General features: G+C 50.5%; 22 non-coding genes across 22 annotated transcripts; all 22 read right to left on the reverse strand.

The window, feature by feature from the left end:
• Positions 1-1,627: 1,627 nt before the first annotated feature.
• trnai-aau lies at positions 1,628-1,701 on the reverse strand. Its single transcript has one exon. It is a non-coding gene; the product is annotated as a tRNA-Ile (tRNA).
• A 621-nt stretch (positions 1,702-2,322) lies between these two features.
• Positions 2,323-2,396, reverse strand: trnai-aau. The gene has a single exon. It is a non-coding gene; the product is annotated as a tRNA-Ile (tRNA).
• A 621-nt stretch (positions 2,397-3,017) lies between these two features.
• trnai-aau lies at positions 3,018-3,091 on the reverse strand. The gene has a single exon. It is a non-coding gene; the product is annotated as a tRNA-Ile (tRNA).
• A 621-nt stretch (positions 3,092-3,712) lies between these two features.
• On the reverse strand, positions 3,713-3,786 carry trnai-aau. The gene has a single exon. It is a non-coding gene; the product is annotated as a tRNA-Ile (tRNA).
• A 621-nt stretch (positions 3,787-4,407) lies between these two features.
• On the reverse strand, positions 4,408-4,481 carry trnai-aau. The gene has a single exon. It is a non-coding gene; the product is annotated as a tRNA-Ile (tRNA).
• A 621-nt stretch (positions 4,482-5,102) lies between these two features.
• trnai-aau lies at positions 5,103-5,176 on the reverse strand. The gene has a single exon. It is a non-coding gene; the product is annotated as a tRNA-Ile (tRNA).
• Positions 5,177-5,797: 621 nt separating this feature from the next.
• On the reverse strand, positions 5,798-5,871 carry trnai-aau. The gene has a single exon. It is a non-coding gene; the product is annotated as a tRNA-Ile (tRNA).
• Positions 5,872-6,492: 621 nt separating this feature from the next.
• Positions 6,493-6,566, reverse strand: trnai-aau. The gene has a single exon. It is a non-coding gene; the product is annotated as a tRNA-Ile (tRNA).
• Positions 6,567-7,187: 621 nt separating this feature from the next.
• On the reverse strand, positions 7,188-7,261 carry trnai-aau. Its single transcript has one exon. It is a non-coding gene; the product is annotated as a tRNA-Ile (tRNA).
• A 621-nt stretch (positions 7,262-7,882) lies between these two features.
• Positions 7,883-7,956, reverse strand: trnai-aau. The gene has a single exon. It is a non-coding gene; the product is annotated as a tRNA-Ile (tRNA).
• A 621-nt stretch (positions 7,957-8,577) lies between these two features.
• Positions 8,578-8,651, reverse strand: trnai-aau. The gene has a single exon. It is a non-coding gene; the product is annotated as a tRNA-Ile (tRNA).
• Positions 8,652-9,272: 621 nt separating this feature from the next.
• On the reverse strand, positions 9,273-9,346 carry trnai-aau. The gene has a single exon. It is a non-coding gene; the product is annotated as a tRNA-Ile (tRNA).
• Positions 9,347-9,967: 621 nt separating this feature from the next.
• On the reverse strand, positions 9,968-10,041 carry trnai-aau. Its single transcript has one exon. It is a non-coding gene; the product is annotated as a tRNA-Ile (tRNA).
• Positions 10,042-10,662: 621 nt separating this feature from the next.
• trnai-aau lies at positions 10,663-10,736 on the reverse strand. Its single transcript has one exon. It is a non-coding gene; the product is annotated as a tRNA-Ile (tRNA).
• Positions 10,737-11,357: 621 nt separating this feature from the next.
• Positions 11,358-11,431, reverse strand: trnai-aau. The gene has a single exon. It is a non-coding gene; the product is annotated as a tRNA-Ile (tRNA).
• Positions 11,432-12,052: 621 nt separating this feature from the next.
• On the reverse strand, positions 12,053-12,126 carry trnai-aau. The gene has a single exon. It is a non-coding gene; the product is annotated as a tRNA-Ile (tRNA).
• A 621-nt stretch (positions 12,127-12,747) lies between these two features.
• On the reverse strand, positions 12,748-12,821 carry trnai-aau. The gene has a single exon. It is a non-coding gene; the product is annotated as a tRNA-Ile (tRNA).
• A 621-nt stretch (positions 12,822-13,442) lies between these two features.
• Positions 13,443-13,516, reverse strand: trnai-aau. The gene has a single exon. It is a non-coding gene; the product is annotated as a tRNA-Ile (tRNA).
• A 621-nt stretch (positions 13,517-14,137) lies between these two features.
• On the reverse strand, positions 14,138-14,211 carry trnai-aau. Its single transcript has one exon. It is a non-coding gene; the product is annotated as a tRNA-Ile (tRNA).
• A 621-nt stretch (positions 14,212-14,832) lies between these two features.
• trnai-aau lies at positions 14,833-14,906 on the reverse strand. The gene has a single exon. It is a non-coding gene; the product is annotated as a tRNA-Ile (tRNA).
• Positions 14,907-15,518: 612 nt separating this feature from the next.
• trnai-aau lies at positions 15,519-15,592 on the reverse strand. The gene has a single exon. It is a non-coding gene; the product is annotated as a tRNA-Ile (tRNA).
• An 8,406-nt stretch (positions 15,593-23,998) lies between these two features.
• On the reverse strand, positions 23,999-24,072 carry trnai-aau. Its single transcript has one exon. It is a non-coding gene; the product is annotated as a tRNA-Ile (tRNA).
• Positions 24,073-24,398: the final 326 nt, after the last annotated feature.

Below are 24,398 nucleotides of genomic sequence, written 5' to 3' on the forward strand. Positions count from 1 at the left end.
TCCCCAGCTTCGTCCTGCTCCTGGTCCAGCTCCCCGTGCCCACCAGAGGAGAGTGGAGGCCAACAAATGCTGGAGGTGTGGCCAGAACAGAACGGCAGAGACTGGCCACAGCCAGTATAAGGGGACTGTTTACTGCCCCTCTGCAGAGACTCTGTCCAGAGAGCAGTGGCTGGAGGAGCAAAAAAAGAAATAATTCTTTGGGCCTTTGTATATAGTTTTCATTGTTTAGATATAGTTAATGCTTAGATTTCCCGTGTGTATATCGTTTTCATTGTTTAGATATAGTTTATGCTTAGATTTCCATTGTGTATATAGTTTTCATTGTGTAAATATTGTAATTTAGCATATCATTTGCCTGTATATATATATATATATATAGTTTAAATTAGTTGTTGTTGTTCATATTTCTATTTTTACAATTGTGGATAAATGTTTCTATTTATCAACTATTTGTTGGTCAGTCCGTCGTTATTTCCCAATCACTACTCTTTCTAACCAAATACGGCAAGTCTGCAAGAAGTAAGAGCAGCAAAAAGTGACTAACTTTACGCTTGCTTGCGCACATTGTTTTAAAATATTTAATATATGGATCATGCAAGTGTTGATATGGTAAGTGCAGAAACCAAAAAGACAGAGCTTCAGATAAGAGCACACAAAGCTCAGAAGCCACACAGTTTGAGAGATAGATAGATGGATGGATAGAGAGATAGATCTAATTAAAACTAACTAAAAACAGTACTCCTGTGTGGAGTGAATACAAATAAAGGCAAATAGTGTACAATAGATAACCCTGTAAAATATAAATAATGCACTAGTGGATACAAATGGTTTTCAAATTACACTAAATTAGCAACGTATCTCCATCTATCTTATATTGTTACATTTTGATAACATACACACTTGGAGACTCAAGTGTGTGTGTTTATTAGAAATAGTCAAAGGTGCCGTAGGTGGGACGCGAACCGCGGACCTTCGGTTCCATTCTACGTCTTCCCCAAACACTGTAAAATTCGTAATTTCGGGTGTTTTTTCGAATTGTCTTAAAACGTAACGGGTTAAACATGTTTAAACTATGAATGGGGACTTTCAACTTTCCCCTTTTCTCTCTTTTTCCTCTTCTTCTCCCTTTTTCCTCCTTTTTTCTCCCTTTTTCCTCCTTTTTTCTTCCCCCTCCCTTCTCCCCCTTCTTCCCCCCTCAAACAGGCGATTGTTCCCCAGCTTTAGCTCAAATGGTAGAGCGCTCGCTTAGCATGCGAGAAGTAGCGGGATCGATGCCCGCATTCTCCAATGCTTTTCGGCTCGTTTGTTGTTCAGTGGCTCGGCTAGTTCAATAAGACAAGTTTATCCGGTTTGTCCGGTGTCGCAATCCTCTCTGACCAGTCAGTGGTCTGCAGTGTTATGGCGTGACCTTTTTGAAAATGACGCGTTGACCACTTCCTTGAGTAGACGGTATTTTGCAAACACCACGGGTTTACCCAAACCGAGGATCAAACCAGAGACCTTGACACCCTCGGCCTAACTCTCTCTCCCAACTGAGCTATAGGCGTTCCAAACCCAGTCAGTAGCATTCCAAAGCCTTGCCACAAACGAAATAAAGCAATGGAAAAGATCCCCAAAAAGGGGTGGTTGGCCCGTATGGGGATCGAACCCACGACCTTGGCGTTATTAGCACCACGCTCTGACCAACTGAGCTAACGGGCCAGAGACACACTCGCCAGCCGCGGACACTGTCTCCAGCCGCGGAAATGCAATGTCCTAGGCGCCACCTCGTGTCGGCGTGAAACGACCGGTCGTATTCGGCCCACGCTGTAAGTCGTTTTTCCTCACTCTAAATTCAAGGGGATGTCAAGAAAGCGATTAAACGGGAGCTACGAGTCTTGCAAGACTCCAACGTCCACTGCTGAGCAAGGGGGAATTAGCTCAAATGGTAGAGCGCTCGCTTAGCATGCGAGAAGTAGCGGGATCGATGCCCGCATTCTCCAATGCTTTTCGGCTCGTTTGTTGTTCAGTGGCTCGGCTAGTTCAATAAGACAAGTTTATCCGGTTTGTCCGGTGTCGCAATCCTCTCTGACCAGTCAGTGGTCTGCAGTGTTATGGCGTGACCTTTTTGAAAATGACGCGTTGACCACTTCCTTGAGTAGACGGTATTTTGCAAACACCACGGGTTTACCCAAACCGAGGATCAAACCAGAGACCTTGACACCCTCGGCCTAACTCTCTCTCCCAACTGAGCTATAGGCGTTCCAAACCCAGTCAGTAGCATTCCAAAGCCTTGCCACAAACGAAATAAAGCAATGGAAAAGATCCCCAAAAAGGGGTGGTTGGCCCGTATGGGGATCGAACCCACGACCTTGGCGTTATTAGCACCACGCTCTGACCAACTGAACTAACGGGCCAGAGACACACTCGCCAGCCGCGGACACTGTCTCCAGCCGCGGAAATGCAATGTCCTAGGCGCCACCTCGTGTCGGCGTGAAACGACCGGTCGTATTCGGCCCACGCTGTAAGTCGTTTTTCCTCACTCTAAATTCAAGGGGATGTCAAGAAAGCGATTAAACGGGAGCTACGAGTCTTGCAAGACTCCAACGTCCACTGCTGAGCAAGGGGGAATTAGCTCAAATGGTAGAGCGCTCGCTTAGCATGCGAGAAGTAGCGGGATCGATGCCCGCATTCTCCAATGCTTTTCGGCTCGTTTGTTGTTCAGTGGCTCGGCTAGTTCAATAAGACAAGTTTATCCGGTTTGTCCGGTGTCGCAATCCTCTCTGACCAGTCAGTGGTCTGCAGTGTTATGGCGTGACCTTTTTGAAAATGACGCGTTGACCACTTCCTTGAGTAGACGGTATTTTGCAAACACCACGGGTTTACCCAAACCGAGGATCAAACCAGAGACCTTGACACCCTCGGCCTAACTCTCTCTCCCAACTGAGCTATAGGCGTTCCAAACCCAGTCAGTAGCATTCCAAAGCCTTGCCACAAACGAAATAAAGCAATGGAAAAGATCCCCAAAAAGGGGTGGTTGGCCCGTATGGGGATCGAACCCACGACCTTGGCGTTATTAGCACCACGCTCTGACCAACTGAGCTAACGGGCCAGAGACACACTCGCCAGCCGCGGACACTGTCTCCAGCCGCGGAAATGCAATGTCCTAGGCGCCACCTCGTGTCGGCGTGAAACGACCGGTCGTATTCGGCCCACGCTGTAAGTCGTTTTTCCTCACTCTAAATTCAAGGGGATGTCAAGAAAGCGATTAAACGGGAGCTACGAGTCTTGCAAGACTCCAACGTCCACTGCTGAGCAAGGGGGAATTAGCTCAAATGGTAGAGCGCTCGCTTAGCATGCGAGAAGTAGCGGGATCGATGCCCGCATTCTCCAATGCTTTTCGGCTCGTTTGTTGTTCAGTGGCTCGGCTAGTTCAATAAGACAAGTTTATCCGGTTTGTCCGGTGTCGCAATCCTCTCTGACCAGTCAGTGGTCTGCAGTGTTATGGCGTGACCTTTTTGAAAATGACGCGTCGACCACTCCCTTGAGTAGACGGTATTTTGCAAACACCACGGGTTTACCCAAACCGAGGATCAAACCAGAGACCTTGACACCCTCGGCCTAACTCTCTCTCCCAACTGAGCTATAGGCGTTCCAAACCCAGTCAGTAGCATTCCAAAGCCTTGCCACAAACGAAATAAAGCAATGGAAAAGATCCCCAAAAAGGGGTGGTTGGCCCGTATGGGGATCGAACCCACGACCTTGGCGTTATTAGCACCACGCTCTGACCAACTGAGCTAACGGGCCAGAGACACACTCGCCAGCCGCGGACACTGTCTCCAGCCGCGGAAATGCAATGTCCTAGGCGCCACCTCGTGTCGGCGTGAAACGACCGGTCGTATTCGGCCCACGCTGTAAGTCGTTTTTCCTCACTCTAAATTCAAGGGGATGTCAAGAAAGCGATTAAACGGGAGCTACGAGTCTTGCAAGACTCCAACGTCCACTGCTGAGCAAGGGGGAATTAGCTCAAATGGTAGAGCGCTCGCTTAGCATGCGAGAAGTAGCGGGATCGATGCCCGCATTCTCCAATGCTTTTCGGCTCGTTTGTTGTTCAGTGGCTCGGCTAGTTCAATAAGACAAGTTTATCCGGTTTGTCCGGTGTCGCAATCCTCTCTGACCAGTCAGTGGTCTGCAGTGTTATGGCGTGACCTTTTTGAAAATGACGCGTTGACCACTTCCTTGAGTAGACGGTATTTTGCAAACACCACGGGTTTACCCAAACCGAGGATCAAACCAGAGACCTTGACACCCTCGGCCTAACTCTCTCTCCCAACTGAGCTATAGGCGTTCCAAACCCAGTCAGTAGCATTCCAAAGCCTTGCCACAAACGAAATAAAGCAATGGAAAAGATCCCCAAAAAGGGGTGGTTGGCCCGTATGGGGATCGAACCCACGACCTTGGCGTTATTAGCACCACGCTCTGACCAACTGAGCTAACGGGCCAGAGACACACTCGCCAGCCGCGGACACTGTCTCCAGCCGCGGAAATGCAATGTCCTAGGCGCCACCTCGTGTCGGCGTGAAACGACCGGTCGTATTCGGCCCACGCTGTAAGTCGTTTTTCCTCACTCTAAATTCAAGGGGATGTCAAGAAAGCGATTAAACGGGAGCTACGAGTCTTGCAAGACTCCAACGTCCACTGCTGAGCAAGGGGGAATTAGCTCAAATGGTAGAGCGCTCGCTTAGCATGCGAGAAGTAGCGGGATCGATGCCCGCATTCTCCAATGCTTTTCGGCTCGTTTGTTGTTCAGTGGCTCGGCTAGTTCAATAAGACAAGTTTATCCGGTTTGTCCGGTGTCGCAATCCTCTCTGACCAGTCAGTGGTCTGCAGTGTTATGGCGTGACCTTTTTGAAAATGACGCGTCGACCACTTCCTTGAGTAGACGGTATTTTGCAAACACCACGGGTTTACCCAAACCGAGGATCAAACCAGAGACCTTGACACCCTCGGCCTAACTCTCTCTCCCAACTGAGCTATAGGCGTTCCAAACCCAGTCAGTAGCATTCCAAAGCCTTGCCACAAACGAAATAAAGCAATGGAAAAGATCCCCAAAAAGGGGTGGTTGGCCCGTATGGGGATCGAACCCACGACCTTGGCGTTATTAGCACCACGCTCTGACCAACTGAGCTAACGGGCCAGAGACACACTCGCCAGCCGCGGACACTGTCTCCAGCCGCGGAAATGCAATGTCCTAGGCGCCACCTCGTGTCGGCGTGAAACGACCGGTCGTATTCGGCCCACGCTGTAAGTCGTTTTTCCTCACTCTAAATTCAAGGGGATGTCAAGAAAGCGATTAAACGGGAGCTACGAGTCTTGCAAGACTCCAACGTCCACTGCTGAGCAAGGGGGAATTAGCTCAAATGGTAGAGCGCTCGCTTAGCATGCGAGAAGTAGCGGGATCGATGCCCGCATTCTCCAATGCTTTTCGGCTCGTTTGTTGTTCAGTGGCTCGGCTAGTTCAATAAGACAAGTTTATCCGGTTTGTCCGGTGTCGCAATCCTCTCTGACCAGTCAGTGGTCTGCAGTGTTATGGCGTGACCTTTTTGAAAATGACGCGTTGACCACTTCCTTGAGTAGACGGTATTTTGCAAACACCACGGGTTTACCCAAACCGAGGATCAAACCAGAGACCTTGACACCCTCGGCCTAACTCTCTCTCCCAACTGAGCTATAGGCGTTCCAAACCCAGTCAGTAGCATTCCAAAGCCTTGCCACAAACGAAATAAAGCAATGGAAAAGATCCCCAAAAAGGGGTGGTTGGCCCGTATGGGGATCGAACCCACGACCTTGGCGTTATTAGCACCACGCTCTGACCAACTGAACTAACGGGCCAGAGACACACTCGCCAGCCGCGGACACTGTCTCCAGCCGCGGAAATGCAATGTCCTAGGCGCCACCTCGTGTCGGCGTGAAACGACCGGTCGTATTCGGCCCACGCTGTAAGTCGTTTTTCCTCACTCTAAATTCAAGGGGATGTCAAGAAAGCGATTAAACGGGAGCTACGAGTCTTGCAAGACTCCAACGTCCACTGCTGAGCAAGGGGGAATTAGCTCAAATGGTAGAGCGCTCGCTTAGCATGCGAGAAGTAGCGGGATCGATGCCCGCATTCTCCAATGCTTTTCGGCTCGTTTGTTGTTCAGTGGCTCGGCTAGTTCAATAAGACAAGTTTATCCGGTTTGTCCGGTGTCGCAATCCTCTCTGACCAGTCAGTGGTCTGCAGTGTTATGGCGTGACCTTTTTGAAAATGACGCGTTGACCACTTCCTTGAGTAGACGGTATTTTGCAAACACCACGGGTTTACCCAAACCGAGGATCAAACCAGAGACCTTGACACCCTCGGCCTAACTCTCTCTCCCAACTGAGCTATAGGCGTTCCAAACCCAGTCAGTAGCATTCCAAAGCCTTGCCACAAACGAAATAAAGCAATGGAAAAGATCCCCAAAAAGGGGTGGTTGGCCCGTATGGGGATCGAACCCACGACCTTGGCGTTATTAGCACCACGCTCTGACCAACTGAGCTAACGGGCCAGAGACACACTCGCCAGCCGCGGACACTGTCTCCAGCCGCGGAAATGCAATGTCCTAGGCGCCACCTCGTGTCGGCGTGAAACGACCGGTCGTATTCGGCCCACGCTGTAAGTCGTTTTTCCTCACTCTAAATTCAAGGGGATGTCAAGAAAGCGATTAAACGGGAGCTACGAGTCTTGCAAGACTCCAACGTCCACTGCTGAGCAAGGGGGAATTAGCTCAAATGGTAGAGCGCTCGCTTAGCATGCGAGAAGTAGCGGGATCGATGCCCGCATTCTCCAATGCTTTTCGGCTCGTTTGTTGTTCAGTGGCTCGGCTAGTTCAATAAGACAAGTTTATCCGGTTTGTCCGGTGTCGCAATCCTCTCTGACCAGTCAGTGGTCTGCAGTGTTATGGCGTGACCTTTTTGAAAATGACGCGTCGACCACTTCCTTGAGTAGACGGTATTTTGCAAACACCACGGGTTTACCCAAACCGAGGATCAAACCAGAGACCTTGACACCCTCGGCCTAACTCTCTCTCCCAACTGAGCTATAGGCGTTCCAAACCCAGTCAGTAGCATTCCAAAGCCTTGCCACAAACGAAATAAAGCAATGGAAAAGATCCCCAAAAAGGGGTGGTTGGCCCGTATGGGGATCGAACCCACGACCTTGGCGTTATTAGCACCACGCTCTGACCAACTGAGCTAACGGGCCAGAGACACACTCGCCAGCCGCGGACACTGTCTCCAGCCGCGGAAATGCAATGTCCTAGGCGCCACCTCGTGTCGGCGTGAAACGACCGGTCGTATTCGGCCCACGCTGTAAGTCGTTTTTCCTCACTCTAAATTCAAGGGGATGTCAAGAAAGCGATTAAACGGGAGCTACGAGTCTTGCAAGACTCCAACGTCCACTGCTGAGCAAGGGGGAATTAGCTCAAATGGTAGAGCGCTCGCTTAGCATGCGAGAAGTAGCGGGATCGATGCCCGCATTCTCCAATGCTTTTCGGCTCGTTTGTTGTTCAGTGGCTCGGCTAGTTCAATAAGACAAGTTTATCCGGTTTGTCCGGTGTCGCAATCCTCTCTGACCAGTCAGTGGTCTGCAGTGTTATGGCGTGACCTTTTTGAAAATGACGCGTTGACCACTTCCTTGAGTAGACGGTATTTTGCAAACACCACGGGTTTACCCAAACCGAGGATCAAACCAGAGACCTTGACACCCTCGGCCTAACTCTCTCTCCCAACTGAGCTATAGGCGTTCCAAACCCAGTCAGTAGCATTCCAAAGCCTTGCCACAAACGAAATAAAGCAATGGAAAAGATCCCCAAAAAGGGGTGGTTGGCCCGTATGGGGATCGAACCCACGACCTTGGCGTTATTAGCACCACGCTCTGACCAACTGAACTAACGGGCCAGAGACACACTCGCCAGCCGCGGACACTGTCTCCAGCCGCGGAAATGCAATGTCCTAGGCGCCACCTCGTGTCGGCGTGAAACGACCGGTCGTATTCGGCCCACGCTGTAAGTCGTTTTTCCTCACTCTAAATTCAAGGGGATGTCAAGAAAGCGATTAAACGGGAGCTACGAGTCTTGCAAGACTCCAACGTCCACTGCTGAGCAAGGGGGAATTAGCTCAAATGGTAGAGCGCTCGCTTAGCATGCGAGAAGTAGCGGGATCGATGCCCGCATTCTCCAATGCTTTTCGGCTCGTTTGTTGTTCAGTGGCTCGGCTAGTTCAATAAGACAAGTTTATCCGGTTTGTCCGGTGTCGCAATCCTCTCTGACCAGTCAGTGGTCTGCAGTGTTATGGCGTGACCTTTTTGAAAATGACGCGTTGACCACTTCCTTGAGTAGACGGTATTTTGCAAACACCACGGGTTTACCCAAACCGAGGATCAAACCAGAGACCTTGACACCCTCGGCCTAACTCTCTCTCCCAACTGAGCTATAGGCGTTCCAAACCCAGTCAGTAGCATTCCAAAGCCTTGCCACAAACGAAATAAAGCAATGGAAAAGATCCCCAAAAAGGGGTGGTTGGCCCGTATGGGGATCGAACCCACGACCTTGGCGTTATTAGCACCACGCTCTGACCAACTGAGCTAACGGGCCAGAGACACACTCGCCAGCCGCGGACACTGTCTCCAGCCGCGGAAATGCAATGTCCTAGGCGCCACCTCGTGTCGGCGTGAAACGACCGGTCGTATTCGGCCCACGCTGTAAGTCGTTTTTCCTCACTCTAAATTCAAGGGGATGTCAAGAAAGCGATTAAACGGGAGCTACGAGTCTTGCAAGACTCCAACGTCCACTGCTGAGCAAGGGGGAATTAGCTCAAATGGTAGAGCGCTCGCTTAGCATGCGAGAAGTAGCGGGATCGATGCCCGCATTCTCCAATGCTTTTCGGCTCGTTTGTTGTTCAGTGGCTCGGCTAGTTCAATAAGACAAGTTTATCCGGTTTGTCCGGTGTCGCAATCCTCTCTGACCAGTCAGTGGTCTGCAGTGTTATGGCGTGACCTTTTTGAAAATGACGCGTTGACCACTTCCTTGAGTAGACGGTATTTTGCAAACACCACGGGTTTACCCAAACCGAGGATCAAACCAGAGACCTTGACACCCTCGGCCTAACTCTCTCTCCCAACTGAGCTATAGGCGTTCCAAACCCAGTCAGTAGCATTCCAAAGCCTTGCCACAAACGAAATAAAGCAATGGAAAAGATCCCCAAAAAGGGGTGGTTGGCCCGTATGGGGATCGAACCCACGACCTTGGCGTTATTAGCACCACGCTCTGACCAACTGAACTAACGGGCCAGAGACACACTCGCCAGCCGCGGACACTGTCTCCAGCCGCGGAAATGCAATGTCCTAGGCGCCACCTCGTGTCGGCGTGAAACGACCGGTCGTATTCGGCCCACGCTGTAAGTCGTTTTTCCTCACTCTAAATTCAAGGGGATGTCAAGAAAGCGATTAAACGGGAGCTACGAGTCTTGCAAGACTCCAACGTCCACTGCTGAGCAAGGGGGAATTAGCTCAAATGGTAGAGCGCTCGCTTAGCATGCGAGAAGTAGCGGGATCGATGCCCGCATTCTCCAATGCTTTTCGGCTCGTTTGTTGTTCAGTGGCTCGGCTAGTTCAATAAGACAAGTTTATCCGGTTTGTCCGGTGTCGCAATCCTCTCTGACCAGTCAGTGGTCTGCAGTGTTATGGCGTGACCTTTTTGAAAATGACGCGTTGACCACTTCCTTGAGTAGACGGTATTTTGCAAACACCACGGGTTTACCCAAACCGAGGATCAAACCAGAGACCTTGACACCCTCGGCCTAACTCTCTCTCCCAACTGAGCTATAGGCGTTCCAAACCCAGTCAGTAGCATTCCAAAGCCTTGCCACAAACGAAATAAAGCAATGGAAAAGATCCCCAAAAAGGGGTGGTTGGCCCGTATGGGGATCGAACCCACGACCTTGGCGTTATTAGCACCACGCTCTGACCAACTGAACTAACGGGCCAGAGACACACTCGCCAGCCGCGGACACTGTCTCCAGCCGCGGAAATGCAATGTCCTAGGCGCCACCTCGTGTCGGCGTGAAACGACCGGTCGTATTCGGCCCACGCTGTAAGTCGTTTTTCCTCACTCTAAATTCAAGGGGATGTCAAGAAAGCGATTAAACGGGAGCTACGAGTCTTGCAAGACTCCAACGTCCACTGCTGAGCAAGGGGGAATTAGCTCAAATGGTAGAGCGCTCGCTTAGCATGCGAGAAGTAGCGGGATCGATGCCCGCATTCTCCAATGCTTTTCGGCTCGTTTGTTGTTCAGTGGCTCGGCTAGTTCAATAAGACAAGTTTATCCGGTTTGTCCGGTGTCGCAATCCTCTCTGACCAGTCAGTGGTCTGCAGTGTTATGGCGTGACCTTTTTGAAAATGACGCGTTGACCACTTCCTTGAGTAGACGGTATTTTGCAAACACCACGGGTTTACCCAAACCGAGGATCAAACCAGAGACCTTGACACCCTCGGCCTAACTCTCTCTCCCAACTGAGCTATAGGCGTTCCAAACCCAGTCAGTAGCATTCCAAAGCCTTGCCACAAACGAAATAAAGCAATGGAAAAGATCCCCAAAAAGGGGTGGTTGGCCCGTATGGGGATCGAACCCACGACCTTGGCGTTATTAGCACCACGCTCTGACCAACTGAGCTAACGGGCCAGAGACACACTCGCCAGCCGCGGACACTGTCTCCAGCCGCGGAAATGCAATGTCCTAGGCGCCACCTCGTGTCGGCGTGAAACGACCGGTCGTATTCGGCCCACGCTGTAAGTCGTTTTTCCTCACTCTAAATTCAAGGGGATGTCAAGAAAGCGATTAAACGGGAGCTACGAGTCTTGCAAGACTCCAACGTCCACTGCTGAGCAAGGGGGAATTAGCTCAAATGGTAGAGCGCTCGCTTAGCATGCGAGAAGTAGCGGGATCGATGCCCGCATTCTCCAATGCTTTTCGGCTCGTTTGTTGTTCAGTGGCTCGGCTAGTTCAATAAGACAAGTTTATCCGGTTTGTCCGGTGTCGCAATCCTCTCTGACCAGTCAGTGGTCTGCAGTGTTATGGCGTGACCTTTTTGAAAATGACGCGTTGACCACTTCCTTGAGTAGACGGTATTTTGCAAACACCACGGGTTTACCCAAACCGAGGATCAAACCAGAGACCTTGACACCCTCGGCCTAACTCTCTCTCCCAACTGAGCTATAGGCGTTCCAAACCCAGTCAGTAGCATTCCAAAGCCTTGCCACAAACGAAATAAAGCAATGGAAAAGATCCCCAAAAAGGGGTGGTTGGCCCGTATGGGGATCGAACCCACGACCTTGGCGTTATTAGCACCACGCTCTGACCAACTGAACTAACGGGCCAGAGACACACTCGCCAGCCGCGGACACTGTCTCCAGCCGCGGAAATGCAATGTCCTAGGCGCCACCTCGTGTCGGCGTGAAACGACCGGTCGTATTCGGCCCACGCTGTAAGTCGTTTTTCCTCACTCTAAATTCAAGGGGATGTCAAGAAAGCGATTAAACGGGAGCTACGAGTCTTGCAAGACTCCAACGTCCACTGCTGAGCAAGGGGGAATTAGCTCAAATGGTAGAGCGCTCGCTTAGCATGCGAGAAGTAGCGGGATCGATGCCCGCATTCTCCAATGCTTTTCGGCTCGTTTGTTGTTCAGTGGCTCGGCTAGTTCAATAAGACAAGTTTATCCGGTTTGTCCGGTGTCGCAATCCTCTCTGACCAGTCAGTGGTCTGCAGTGTTATGGCGTGACCTTTTTGAAAATGACGCGTTGACCACTTCCTTGAGTAGACGGTATTTTGCAAACACCACGGGTTTACCCAAACCGAGGATCAAACCAGAGACCTTGACACCCTCGGCCTAACTCTCTCTCCCAACTGAGCTATAGGCGTTCCAAACCCAGTCAGTAGCATTCCAAAGCCTTGCCACAAACGAAATAAAGCAATGGAAAAGATCCCCAAAAAGGGGTGGTTGGCCCGTATGGGGATCGAACCCACGACCTTGGCGTTATTAGCACCACGCTCTGACCAACTGAACTAACGGGCCAGAGACACACTCGCCAGCCGCGGACACTGTCTCCAGCCGCGGAAATGCAATGTCCTAGGCGCCACCTCGTGTCGGCGTGAAACGACCGGTCGTATTCGGCCCACGCTGTAAGTCGTTTTTCCTCACTCTAAATTCAAGGGGATGTCAAGAAAGCGATTAAACGGGAGCTACGAGTCTTGCAAGACTCCAACGTCCACTGCTGAGCAAGGGGGAATTAGCTCAAATGGTAGAGCGCTCGCTTAGCATGCGAGAAGTAGCGGGATCGATGCCCGCATTCTCCAATGCTTTTCGGCTCGTTTGTTGTTCAGTGGCTCGGCTAGTTCAATAAGACAAGTTTATCCGGTTTGTCCGGTGTCGCAATCCTCTCTGACCAGTCAGTGGTCTGCAGTGTTATGGCGTGACCTTTTTGAAAATGACGCGTTGACCACTTCCTTGAGTAGACGGTATTTTGCAAACACCACGGGTTTACCCAAACCGAGGATCAAACCAGAGACCTTGACACCCTCGGCCTAACTCTCTCTCCCAACTGAGCTATAGGCGTTCCAAACCCAGTCAGTAGCATTCCAAAGCCTTGCCACAAACGAAATAAAGCAATGGAAAAGATCCCCAAAAAGGGGTGGTTGGCCCGTATGGGGATCGAACCCACGACCTTGGCGTTATTAGCACCACGCTCTGACCAACTGAACTAACGGGCCAGAGACACACTCGCCAGCCGCGGACACTGTCTCCAGCCGCGGAAATGCAATGTCCTAGGCGCCACCTCGTGTCGGCGTGAAACGACCGGTCGTATTCGGCCCACGCTGTAAGTCGTTTTTCCTCACTCTAAATTCAAGGGGATGTCAAGAAAGCGATTAAACGGGAGCTACGAGTCTTGCAAGACTCCAACGTCCACTGCTGAGCAAGGGGGAATTAGCTCAAATGGTAGAGCGCTCGCTTAGCATGCGAGAAGTAGCGGGATCGATGCCCGCATTCTCCAATGCTTTTCGGCTCGTTTGTTGTTCAGTGGCTCGGCTAGTTCAATAAGACAAGTTTATCCGGTTTGTCCGGTGTCGCAATCCTCTCTGACCAGTCAGTGGTCTGCAGTGTTATGGCGTGACCTTTTTGAAAATGACGCGTTGACCACTTCCTTGAGTAGACGGTATTTTGCAAACACCACGGGTTTACCCAAACCGAGGATCAAACCAGAGACCTTGACACCCTCGGCCTAACTCTCTCTCCCAACTGAGCTATAGGCGTTCCAAACCCAGTCAGTAGCATTCCAAAGCCTTGCCACAAACGAAATAAAGCAATGGAAAAGATCCCCAAAAAGGGGTGGTTGGCCCGTATGGGGATCGAACCCACGACCTTGGCGTTATTAGCACCACGCTCTGACCAACTGAACTAACGGGCCAGAGACACACTCGCCAGCCGCGGACACTGTCTCCAGCCGCGGAAATGCAATGTCCTAGGCGCCACCTCGTGTCGGCGTGAAACGACCGGTCGTATTCGGCCCACGCTGTAAGTCGTTTTTCCTCACTCTAAATTCAAGGGGATGTCAAGAAAGCGATTAAACGGGAGCTACGAGTCTTGCAAGACTCCAACGTCCACTGCTGAGCAAGGGGGAATTAGCTCAAATGGTAGAGCGCTCGCTTAGCATGCGAGAAGTAGCGGGATCGATGCCCGCATTCTCCAATGCTTTTCGGCTCGTTTGTTGTTCAGTGGCTCGGCTAGTTCAATAAGACAAGTTTATCCGGTTTGTCCGGTGTCGCAATCCTCTCTGACCAGTCAGTGGTCTGCAGTGTTATGGCGTGACCTTTTTGAAAATGACGCGTTGACCACTTCCTTGAGTAGACGGTATTTTGCAAACACCACGGGTTTACCCAAACCGAGGATCAAACCAGAGACCTTGACACCCTCGGCCTAACTCTCTCTCCCAACTGAGCTATAGGCGTTCCAAACCCAGTCAGTAGCATTCCAAAGCCTTGCCACAAACGAAATAAAGCAATGGAAAAGATCCCCAAAAAGGGGTGGTTGGCCCGTATGGGGATCGAACCCACGACCTTGGCGTTATTAGCACCACGCTCTGACCAACTGAACTAACGGGCCAGAGACACACTCTCCAGCCGCGGACACTGTCTCCAGCCGCGGAAATGCAATGTCCTAGGCGCCACCTCGTGTCGGCGTGAAACGACCGGTCGTATTCGGCCCACGCTGTAAGTCGTTTTTCCTCACTCTAAATTCAAGGGGATGTCAAGAAAGCGATTAAACGGGAGCTACGAGTCTTGCAAGACTCCAACGTCCACTGCTGAGCAAGGGGGAATTAGCTCAAATGGTAGAGCGCTCGCTTAGCATGCGAGAAGTAGCGGGATCGATGCCCGCATTCTCCAATGCTTTTCGGCTCGTTTGTTGTTCAGTGGCTCGGCTAGTTCAATAAGACAAGTTTATCCGGTTTGTCCGGTGTCGCAATCCTCTCTGACCAGTCAGTGGTCTGCAGTGTTATGGCGTGACCTTTTTGAAAATGACGCGTTGACCACTTCCTTGAGTAGACGGTATTTTGCAAACACCACGGGTTTACCCAAACCGAGGATCAAACCAGAGACCTTGACACCCTCGGCCTAACTCTCTCTCCCAACTGAGCTATAGGCGTTCCAAACCCAGTCAGTAGCATTCCAAAGCCTTGCCACAAACGAAATAAAGCAATGGAAAAGATCCCCAAAAAGGGGTGGTTGGCCCGTATGGGGATCGAACCCACGACCTTGGCGTTATTAGCACCACGCTCTGACCAACTGAGCTAACAGGCCAGAGACACACTCTCCAGCCGCGGACACTGTCTCCAGCCGCGGAAATGCAATGGCCTAGAAGCCACCTCGTGTCGGCGTGAAACGACCGGTCGTATTCGGCCCACGCTGTAAGTCGTTTTTCCTCACTCTAATTTCAAGGGGATGTCAAGAAAGCGATTAAACGGGAGCTACGAGTCTTGCAAGACTCCAACGTCCACTGCTGAGCAAGGGGGAATTAGCTCAAATGGTAAAGGGCTCGCTTAGCATGCGAGAAGTAGCGGGATCGATGCCCGCATTCTCCAATGCTTTTCGGCTCGTTTGTTGTTCAGTGGCTCGGCTAGTTCAATAAGACAAGTTTATCCGGTGTCGCAATCCTCTCTGACCAGTCAGTGGTCTGCAGTGTTATGGCGTGACCTTTTTGAAAATGACGCGTTGACCACTTCCTTGAGTAGACGGTATTTTGCAAACACCACGGGTTTACCCAAACCGAGGATCAAACCAGAGACCTTGACACCCTCGGCCTAACTCTCTCTCCCAACTGAGCTATAGGCGTTCCAAACCCAGTCAGTAGCATTCCAAAGCCTTGCCACAAACGAAATAAAGCAATGGAAAAGATCCCCAAAAAGGGGTGGTTGGCCCGTATGGGGATCGAACCCACGACCTTGGCGTTATTAGCACCACGCTCTGACCAACTGAACTAACGGGCCAGAGACACACTCGCCAGCCGCGGACACTGTCTCCAGCCGCGGAAATGCAATGTCCTAGGCGCCACCTCGTGTCGGCGTGAAACGACCGGTCGTATTCGGCCCACGCTGTAAGTCGTTTTTCCTCACTCTAAATTCAAGGGGATGTCAAGAAAGCGATTAAACGGGAGCTACGAGTCTTGCAAGACTCCAACGTCCACTGCTGAGCAAGGGGGTATTAGCGGCACCCGGAGCACATTCGACTGGCTATCGCGACCAATTAGCTACCTCGGTTCAAGGTTCGAGGGCCAATCGGATTCTCACTGTCCAATTGCGTCAGTCCGATTGCGCCAATCGGAACACGTACATCTCCAATTACGTCACGCCGAGCTGAGCCGTAGCAACGGCGTCCACGACCCCAGAGACCCCCGCCGAGGTTGACCCCCGCCGAAGTTGTGAGATGAGTGACAGTAGTCGCGTCAGTTCATTCATTGAAGGATACGCTGTTTCAAGTTGTCTGTAGTACCGCGCACCGCAAAGGTAAATACATACATAGCTAATCAAAATAATTATCCGTTTGACATTTCAATACATGTTAGCATTCATCGGGTCAATGACAAGTAATATCACGAATATTAGAGTTTGTCATTTCAGAGTTTGTCATGTAGGCTAGTTAGTAGATTTCCTCAGGTAGTATTGCTGTCATTTAGCTAGCTACTTTTATAAGGGATTACTAATAGGTTACTGTAGCGACAGATGTTATTCCGACTAGCAAAAGCAATATTTAACCTGTTATATATAATATATGTCACTGGGGACAAAACGAAATAAATATAACTTTTTCACTTGTGGTAATAAAGTGACCCAGAACAAGTACAAAAATATTCTTCTGGAAATAGTAGCCAGCTAAATATTTGAAATGTTAAAAAGCTAATTATAACAATAAATACATGTTATTGTACTAGTGTAAAAATCGCTCCTTTTACCTATTAGATGTCGAGTTCAAAGAGCCACAAAGGAATGGGGGATGGGGAATGGATGTCCCGTTTGAGGAGGTTTGCCAGCTCTGGGGTTTGGCCTGCTGATGCAGGCAACAGGCCAGCCCCAAGACAGAAGAGGTGGTATGACCTCTTTCAAAAGGTATATAAAATGAGCAAAAGATCACAGAAAAAAAATTCTGATGGCCTATAAAAGATGACTGAATTGCCAGAAATACCAGTCACAGTATGGGACCTTGATAAACATAATGAACAGCAACTTCAGTGTCAATGTCATGTTTAGTCACCAATAGAAGATATGTCAAAACGCTCCATTTCTATTGGGTTGTTTTCTTTAAAAAAGTGTTTGTTTTATTTGGAACAGATTGAGAAGTGCCCGTTACAGTCAGGGGGTCAAAGAATGCTGTTTGGTGGGACACAGCAGTGTGCTTGTGGCTTTCACAACCCAAAGGTAATGTGAATGAGACTTCTTGACACCAAAACACTAAAAGAATCACTATGTGATGTGCTCAGTAATGTGATGTCTGACATGGATCTCTCTGTCCTTAATACAGCCAACCACTGGGCAAACTGTGGCAGAGACCTCTACCTGTGCTGCCCCTCCCCCACTGGGAACAGCCTCTACCTCAGCCTCTGCCTCTGCCCCTCCTCCACTGGGAATGGCCTCAGCCTCTGCCTCAGCCCATGTCCCAGCACGGCCCACACTGAATTTGTCCATGGTGAGTATTTCAATATTATTGTCATACAAGCTTTCAAATATGGACAACCACTGATTACATATGATGATGGCAAAATGGAAGAGCATTTCAGGTTTACAATGTATTCCTTTGATAAATGCTCTAATTGTCACCACAGTTTTCTAAACCACGATTTGGAGGCTCACATGGCGCTGCTGCAAAGCCAAATGTGAATGTGGTTAGGAAAGCAAAGGTAAATATGATTATATGTAAATATAATATAATACATATTTATAGGTTAATATGAGCAAACCTAAATCTTAAGAGCTTGATTTGAGTCCATTGATTTCTACTTTTTACAAATGCTTCCCCCCATCCTTCTCCCAGCCTCTGTCCAGTCCACCCACCATGACAGGAGACACCCAGGCCACTGCCAGCTCACCCATGGCCTCTGTGAGGACCACCCCACCTGGCTTTGGTTCCCCTACAGCCTCTGTGAGGACCACCCCACCTGGCTTTGGTTCCCCTACAGCCTCTGTGAGGACCCCCCCACCTGGCTTCGGTTCCCCTATGGCCTCTGTGAGGACCCCCCCACCAGGCTTCGGTTCCCCTATGGCCTCTGTGAGGACCCCCCCACCTGGCTTCGGTTCCCCTATGGCCTCTGTGAGGCCCAGAACACCATCAAGCCCTGCCGTGGCTTTTGTGAGGACGGAATCACCGCTCTCAAAGCCCCCATCCACCCCCTACAAAGCCTCCATGAGGACAACTTCTCGCTCCAGCCCTGCGATGACCTCTGTGAGGCCCAGCACAGCTTCCAGCCTCAGCACTGTTGTCTCAGAGACCAGCACCAGCCCTGCAATGGCTGCTGTAAGTGTTGTGTTCTTGGAACTGTTTTAGTTTTATAAGATGAGGTTGTTCTCATATGATTGGGCTATTCTGTTTTTATAAATATATTTATTTCTCTTGTTTTGTAACAGGATGTGCATGATGAGGATGAGCTTGCTGCTCCTGGCCCTGCTCCTGGCCCTGCTCCTGGTCCAACTCCTGACTTCTGGCTTCCTGTCAGAATGAAGGAGACGATCCCAGTTCAGGACCAACGGTGGATTGCGTCCACCCTTTTTCAGTCTGGCAAGCTGCGTTTGAACTTGAAGCTCTGGTATGAGCCACCAGCCTCTGCCCTGATATACCACCAGGCTCCAACACCGGACCGCTTTTTTGCCCACAGGCTCTTGGTATGGATGCCCTATCACTTGTGGAAAGTGAGGGTAGTCTGCCAAACCTGTGGGAAGCAGCTGACGGGGTATGGTGTGCACAAGAGGGTGCGTAAGGTCCTGGACGTGGACCGCTACTACCTGATGGTGACGGAGACACTCAGGTGCACTGTGTGTCGCCTGACCCATCTGGCAACCAGTCAGGCTGTCCTGGACCAGCTGGACCTGCCTCACAGGAGGAAGTTCAGGATGATCCTGACACGCTTGTGAGTTAAAAATCTACAATCATTTTCTGATAATGCCTGCTGCAGGTCCTTACATAATTGAACAAGTTCTTGAAACTTATCTGTCTTTTCTTCAAGGTATGCTTGTGACATACGGGTCATCCGCATGTTGCGGGAACGGACCCTCGGCAATAGCCCGGCGTGCCTGGTGAAGCAGCTGCGGGAGAACCATGGGGAGGAGTGGTTGGACCGCCTGGCCGACTACTTGGGGGAGTGTGCGGCCTTCGTTGACCAGCCCAGCCTCTTCCCAGTGACCTGCCAGGAACCTCCACAGCCCCTCGATGTCCCAACCAGCCGGTGGGTGCTGTCGGTGTACGGCAGGGACATCATCAGCCGGATGGACCATATAAAGGCGTCCATCACGTCAACCTTTGGTAACATTTTGAAGATGGACTCCACCAAAAAGGTAATAGGATGAAGAAAATCCATAGTGTAAATTATGTACAACACAATGAAAACATGAAACCTCAATGATTTGTATTCTTACAAGCACACATACACACACACATCCATGCCTTTGATTAGACTGCAGTAATACATAAATAAATAAATACACTTCTGTGTTTATTTAACAGACTTTCTTTTGAAACCTCTCATGAAGTTTTCTGTGTGAATTTTGTCATTTCAGATGACAAAGAAGCTGGCTGGTGCAGCAAAGGGGACTGCATTCTGGGTGACCTCGGTGGGGAATGAGATCGGCCAGGTCCTCATCAGTGTCCTGACTGCCCAGGAGGGACCGGGGCTGGACCCGATGGTCTCTGGCCTCATTGAGAGGTACACCCAGGCAGGTGCAGCTCCCCCGGTCCTGCTCTATGTGGACTGTGGCTGCTGCTCAGAGGAGGGGGAGACCAAGCTTCAGGCCAGGTTTGGTGGGTGGCCAGACCTGAAAATAAGGCTGGACATCTGGCATTTTATGCGACGGCTGGCCGTGGGATGCACCACCGATGCCCATGCCCTGTACCCCCTCTTCATGAGCCGCCTGTCTGTGTGCCTGTTCGAGTGGGACGCAGCAGACGTAGCCCTACTGCGCAGGGTGAAGAGGGAGCAGCTCAAAAGGGAGGGTGTGCCCCTCATCACCAGTGACATGGTGGACAAGGCCATCACCAAGGCTGAGCTGTCCCAGTTCTGCAGGCGGAGGACACGTGGAGTGGACGCCACGGTCCTCCGCATTGAGCAGCTGCTGCAGGAGCTGATGGGGGAGAAGGGGAGAGACCTGCTCGGGGTTCCGCTGCTGGACCAGCCTAAGATGGAGCACATCTGGCGCACCCAGAAGAGGCACGTGAAGTGCATCCAGGATGTGCCAGGTGTACTCCTGTACACTGAGACAGGCAGTTCCACCAGGGAGGGGATCCAGCTGACCACATACAGGTGTGCAAGAGGCTCCACCTCCTTGGAGTCCTTCCACTGCCACCTGAACAGGTTTATTCCAGGTTGGTGTAGATCTTCATCTAAACATTATTCTTAATAATGAAATTATATTCAAATAGCCTTGTTAATCATTGTTCACGTTCTCTTTTTTTTTTAGGAACGAGTGCAAACCTGCTCAACTTCCAGCTGTACCTCCTGGAAGGCCTGAACAGGTGGAACCAGAACCGGGCAGCGGCCTCCATCACCACCAAGCGCATGGCGCTGTTGACGTACGCGGGGGACGTGCTGGAGTCCGTCAACAGCAACAGCCTGAAGGTGTTTGGAAGGAAGTATGTCCCCTCCTTCATCCCGCCGAGAAAGTACACCGGTAAGTCTCAGGGCAAATATGAATACAAATAATGATGTTGTTGAGAGCTCAGTATTTATGCATCATGGTAAGTTCCATATCTGTTTTTTAATACTCATTAGCATTGCATTGTTGTTCATGTTCAGGAGAGTTGCTTGGGGTGAACTACCTGCTTAGGCAGACAGGGCAGCCCTTGCAGGACATGGACCCCGACTCTGAGGAGACAGACCAACTGCTGGAGGACCACGCCACAGAGGAGGAACAGGCGGATGAAGGGTTTGAGGATGACGAACAGGACCTCACTATTGGTAGTGTTTCGGAAGACCTCCCGTCTTCCGCCCTGCCTTCCACCACCCTGCCTGTGGTCCCCACCCTGCCCCTCACCTCCTCCACCCTGCCTTCCACCACCCTGCCTGTGGTCCCCACCGTGCCCCTCACCTCCTCCACCCTGCCTTCTAACACCCTGCCACTCACCTCCTCCACCCTGCCTTCCACCACCTTGTCTCTAACCACCTCCATCCTACCTGTCACCACCACCACTCTGCCTGTCACCCCCATGCCTGTAGCTACCACCCTGCCTCCCCCCATAACCCAGCCTTGTGTCCCAGGTGCCTCCTCACAGGTGCCTGAAGAACAGCTGGTATGTTAACTTTCTACTAGTAATTAACTGTCATTCATAGAAACTAACAAGTTCAGTAGTTAGGAAAGTGTCTGAATACAAGCGCAATTCATTATTAGGAACAACACACAGTAATTGACAGCAAACAAATAAAACACACAGCAGCAGCAGTCAATATAACATACCTTTGCCATGAGGTGTTCAGCGCTAATGTGAAATTGTTCAATGTTTCAGGCTGTGGACGAGCATGGCATGCCAGGCATGGATCGGGTGGATAGACTGGCAGAGTGCTTAGTGGAGCTGAGGCATCAGACCAACATGACCCTCGATAACCAGCAGGTCAGCAAGACATTCATTGTACAACAGATATTTGTTTATATATTTATAATATATAAACATATAAAATATATGTTTTCTTTCCTTCTTAGGTCAGCAACATTGTGGGGCTGTGGCAAGACCTGCTGGATTACGACAAGCAGAGGGTCGTGTTTGCTGCGCGGCACCTGGACAGGCTGATAAAGGGAAGGTTCCGCCACAAAAAAAAGGTGGAGTTCACGCCAGGTGTGGAGAGTGTGGAGAGGTGTGTCCTGGGGTCCACTGGTTCGCCTGCTCAGTGGCCAGACTGCTGCCGCCTTGTGGAGGCCATCTTCGTCCGGCTCTCGGACATCCACAAGAGTCCCAGGAAGCAGGGGAAGAGCAGCATGTCCAGGTGGACTCTGATCCTGCAGGACTACCGCAAGGTCCGGCAGCTCATCCTGGGCAATGGGGCCATCATGCAGGGCACCACCCTGCAGCTGGTGGAGGTGAACCAGTCGACCCTCTCCCAGTGGTACAACCGGAGGGTGAAGAGGCAGGATCTGGCTGTGCTGCAGCAGGGCATAAACTTGCCAGGTCCTCTGTCTGTGGCTACCGAGCCTCTCCCGCCTGCCAACGTCCGCCCTGCTGTTGCTCCACCTCAACCCCAGGGAGCAGCCCACACCTACCACCTGCCGCAGAGCACAGCAGGGCAGGCAAAGACCAAGAGGCGGGCAACATATGCAGCCACAGCACCACCTCCAGCGGTCCGACCCAGGCTGGCAGCCCAGAGGCAGCTCTTCCCTGGCCCTTCAGCCGCCCTTGGAGCCCCCACTCCCATCCCTATCATGCCCCGCCCTACCACCATTGCCCCTCGCCCTGCTGCCGTCCCCACTGTGGTGTTTGTCTCCCGAGCCCCTGGTATGAGGGCACCCTCTGCCCCCTCTCCATTGATGGTCCCCCAAGCCCTGCGTTTTGTCCCACCCTCTTCCTGCACCACCCACCTTCCCCAGCTTCGTCCTGCTCCTGGTCCAGCTCCCCGTGCCCACCAGAGGAGAGTGGAGGCCAACAAATGCTGGAGGTGTGGCCAGAACAGAACGGCAGAGACTGGCCACAGCCAGTATAAGGGGACTGTTTACTGCCCCTCTGCAGAGACTCTGTCCAGAGAGCAGTGGCTGGAGGAGCAAAAAAAGAAATAATTCCTTGGGCCTTTGTATATAGTTTTCATTGTTTAGATATAGTTAATGCTTAGATTTCCCGTGTGTATATCGTTTTCATTGTTTAGATATAGTTTATGCTTAGATTTCCATTGTGTATATAGTTTTCATTGTGTAAATATTGTAATTTAGCAGATCATTTGCCTGTATATATATATATATATATAGTTTAAATTAGTTGTTGTTGTTCATATTTCTATTTTTACAATTGTGGATAAATGTTTCTATTTATCAACTATTTGTTGGTCAGTCCGTCGTTATTTCCCAATCACTACTCTTTCTAACCAAATACGGCAAGTCTGCAAGAAGTAAGAGCAGCAAAAAGTGACTAACTTTACGCTTGCTTGCGCACATTGTTTTAAAATATTTAATATATGGATCATGCAAGTGTTGATATGGTAAGTGCAGAAACCAAAAAGACAGAGCTTCAGATAAGAGCACACAAAGCTCAGAAGCCACACAGTTTGAGAGATAGATAGATGGATGGATAGAGAGATAGATCTAATTAAAACTAACTAAAAACAGTACTCCTGTGTGGAGTGAATACAAATAAAGGCAAATAGTGTACAATAGATAACCCTGTAAAATATAAATAATGCACTAGTGGATACAAATGGTTTTCAAATTACACTAAATTAGCAACGTATCTCCATCTATCTTATATTGTTACATTTTGATAACATACACACTTGGAGACTCAAGTGTGTGTGTTTATTAGAAATAGTCAAAGGTGCCGTAGGTGGGACGCGAACCGCGGACCTTCGGTTCCATTCTACGTCTTCCCCAAACACTGTAAAATTCGTAATTTCGGGTGTTTTTTCGAATTGTGTTAAAACGTAACGGGTTAAACATGTTGAAACTATGAATGGGGACTTTCAACTTTCCCCTTTTCTCTCTTTTTCCTCTTCTTCTCCCTTTTTCCTCCTTTTTTCTCCCTTTTTCCTCCTTTTTTCTTCCCCCTCCCTTCTCCCCCTTCTTCCCCCCTCAAACAGGCGATTGTTCCCCAGCTTTAGCTCAAATGGTAGAGCGCTCGCTTAGCATGCGAGAAGTAGCGGGATCGATGCCCGCATTCTCCAATGCTTTTCGGCTCGTTTGTTGTTCAGTGGCTCGGCTAGTTCAATAAGACAAGTTTATCCGGTTTGTCCGGTGTCGCAATCCTCTCTGACCAGTCAGTGGTCTGCAGTGTTATGGCGTGACCTTTTTGAAAATGACGCGTTGACCACTTCCTTGAGTAGACGGTATTTTGCAAACACCACGGGTTTACCCAAACCGAGGATCAAACCAGAGACCTTGACACCCTCGGCCTAACTCTCTCTCCCAACTGAGCTATAGGCGTTCCAAACCCAGTCAGTAGCATTCCAAAGCCTTGCCACAAACGAAATAAAGCAATGGAAAAGATCCCCAAAAAGGGGTGGTTGGCCCGTATGGGGATCGAACCCACGACCTTGGCGTTATTAGCACCACGCTCTGACCAACTGAGCTAACGGGCCAGAGACACACTCTCCAGCCGCGGACACTGTCTCCAGCCGCGGAAATGCAATGTCCTAGGCGCCACCTCGTGTCGGCGTGAAACGACCGGTCGTATTCGGCCCACGCTGTAAGTCGTTTTTCCTCACTCTAAATTCAAGGGGATGTCAAGAAAGCGATTAAACGGGAGCTACGAGTCTTGCAAGACTCCAACGTCCACTGCTGAGCAAGGGGGAATTAGCTCAAATGGTAGAGCGCTCGCTTAGCATGCGAGAAGTAGCGGGATCGATGCCCGCATTCTCCAATGCTTTTCGGCTCGTTTGTTGTTCAGTGGCTCGGCTAGTTCAAT

The sequence above is a fragment of the Hypomesus transpacificus genome, unplaced genomic scaffold, assembly GCF_021917145.1.
Source record: "Hypomesus transpacificus isolate Combined female unplaced genomic scaffold, fHypTra1 scaffold_231, whole genome shotgun sequence".
Lineage (NCBI taxonomy): Eukaryota > Metazoa > Chordata > Actinopteri > Osmeriformes > Osmeridae > Hypomesus > Hypomesus transpacificus.